The following is a 2807-nucleotide window of genomic DNA, read 5'->3' on the forward strand; positions in this document are numbered from 1 at the left end:
GTTTTCTTCATTACCCATTCAAGCCGTCTCCAGCCATTATTGATGTCAAAGTGGGTTCCTCGTCATCGAATTATAAATTACATTCGCAGAACGTTTAGTCACGACTTTCGTATGTGCCTATATAGATAAATTTTGTGGGAGCAGTTATATCTTTACCATGGTAGTAACTCGCTTTTAGGGAGCAGTTATATCTTTACCATGGTAGTAACTCGCTTTTATATCATTCGGTTAAGTGTATAAAGTTTGTTTAATGGATCATTTGTTTACAATCTCATGAAGCAATTGTGTAGATATATTAATAAAAATATTGAAAAAGTCTCTAACTCTTTAAAATTGAGTGTCATGTTTTAAGGTGAGAAATGAAAAAGAGGATTCTAAACTTTGAAGTGTCTTGTATAATTATTATTTTTTCATAGAAATTTTCGGAAGAAGTGCAAACAGAAATCAAGTGGTTTATGATCCCATGTTTCTACTTGTCAGTAAACGTCCTAAACCACCCGAGAATGTTTTTTTTTTTTGTAAGAGAAATGTTACAGAATTCTTGAACCCAGTCAATCGGAAGATAGTCATAAATCGATTTTGTTAACAATTTGGCCGTAAGCTCCGATTTAAGTCTTTTGGAGCATTTCCACATCAAAGGTGTTTGTATTCCTATTACAGGGTTCCCGCGGAGCCTTAGAAAATCTTAAGTTTTTTCGTTGTATTTTCGAGGTTTTGAAAAGTTTTAGACATGTTGTTGAAGGTCTTAAAAGCCTTGAATCAAACACAAGTCAAAACGGAAATTGTCATCCTTTCAGTAAACGTACATAAGCAGGGGTAACAAAACATGCCGTGCTAGTGAATGAGAAACACACGTCATTGGTATTCATTGTAAATGTATTAAAGTTGAATAGAAGGTATCTGAACGATTATTTATTATCATTTTTGTTATTAATTGGCTCTTAAACAATTGGTCTTAAAAGGTCTTAAATTTGATCAGTTGGCAGCTACAGGGACCATGAATTACACCTTTTTATATTATTTCCAAGTGTTTGTTGATTTTGAGGGAAATAATAATAATAAAAAGAAAGAGCTTTTGTGTTTGTTAAAGATTGATTTTTTGTAACTCTACCTCGTGAACGTCTTTTCTTTAGTTAGGTTTCACTTCAGAGCTGCAATGTATTCCAATACTGACGTGTTTGACGTTGTTATTTTGCGTGTATCAACATCACGTCATGCATAGACATTCAATCCATCAAAACCTTAATACTACTGTTATGCTCGTTGTATACTTCGTGTTTCAAAAGCTTTTTAATATTGCCAATGTTATGAAATATTCTAAAGCTCTTTGAATGTTATATATCGTTGGCAGTTAACTTACGGTTTTGCCTTCGTAAAAATGATATAATATATTGAAACACTAAACCGATAAGCTTCAATGAAGAGCAGATCCATACTGTAAAGTGACTTGTGTCTGTTCGTAGCGAAAAATATTTAACTTCACGACTTTTGATCACCATTAAGTTTTAACGGGTTCTTGGATATACCCTAAAGGGATTCTGAAACCTCTTACTTTAACAATTTTCCCTGTTCCCTCATAGGTAAACGATAAGTTTACAAACCAATAACGCTAAAATCTGGAGTTCATTTCCCCTTGATAAAAAGAGCTCTGAAAACTTGTTGTGTAACTTTGTGCTAAAATAACTAAACAAAGTTCGTCTTCCATTTGTACGAATTTGACAATCACTGTGATATTATCATCCTCAATGATTTCCTTTTAACTAGTCGGATAGATTCCGCAATATAATAGGAACATCGCAAAGTTAAAGTAAGTTCTCTTAGTTTTTTGACTGTGGTTAGAGTCTAAAAGAGGCTGGACGTAATATAAAACATTGTTAAAGCATTCGTTATTCAATACTTAAATCAACGAGCGTGCAAAGGGAAGAGAACGCCTTTACTGAAGCTTTCATAAATATGCAGGTCTCTGTATGTCTGTTGAAAGTAGGTGAAAAATCTACGTGAGACTGAGAAAACATAGTATTATATACACAGTTCTGAAGTGCTGTCCTTCTTAGGCTGGCGTGCTACTTACGACACTGTCGATCATTTCAATAGAAAAATAATGGAGTGAATACTCAAGGTATTATTTGACCTGTCATTGTAAGATGACACTTCCCGTTTTTATATAATGTGTTCTGTTTTACAGCAGTTTTTCTCGTGATAAAGTGCACGTGATACCAAAGAGGAATGACTCAGCACAATGGGGAACTAGAGTGAAAGGAACTTAGCCACATTCCGTGACTAATGTTCTACTTTCAAAACTACCCTTAGTATGCTTGTATACTACATTATTTCAATTTCCGTCGTGTTTCTACGTTAGTGCTAACAAATGATGCACAAGCACACCATTCCGTGGAGCCAAGGAAATAAATTCCGCGTCAGGGCGAGTATCTTTGTTAGCAATTGATTAAAAATGTTATTGGATCTAGTTCGTACATTTTATAATCATGCACTCTTGATTAACAAAAAAAGAAATAATTCTTATCATCTTCGAAAAGGGGGTTGGTTTTGTTTTCAACATCAGATTCCCCCTTATAACGCTAAAACCGGGTTTTGATATCCGTGGTGGGCACAACACAGATAACCTACTGTGTTTAACTACAAACAAAATAAAATCAATGTCAGATTTGATTGTATGGAATGACCCATAATTAGTACCTCATTTTAAAGAAAATGTTAACAGCATCAGAAGATATGGCCAGCTTCATCACAGTAGCTTTATGGGTTGAAGATTTCTCTTTCGTAACCATAGCCTTCATTTCACAGAA

The sequence above is a fragment of the Limulus polyphemus genome, unplaced genomic scaffold (genome assembly GCF_000517525.1).
Source record: "Limulus polyphemus unplaced genomic scaffold, Limulus_polyphemus-2.1.2 Scaffold2150, whole genome shotgun sequence".
In the NCBI taxonomy this organism is placed as follows: domain Eukaryota; kingdom Metazoa; phylum Arthropoda; class Merostomata; order Xiphosura; family Limulidae; genus Limulus; species Limulus polyphemus.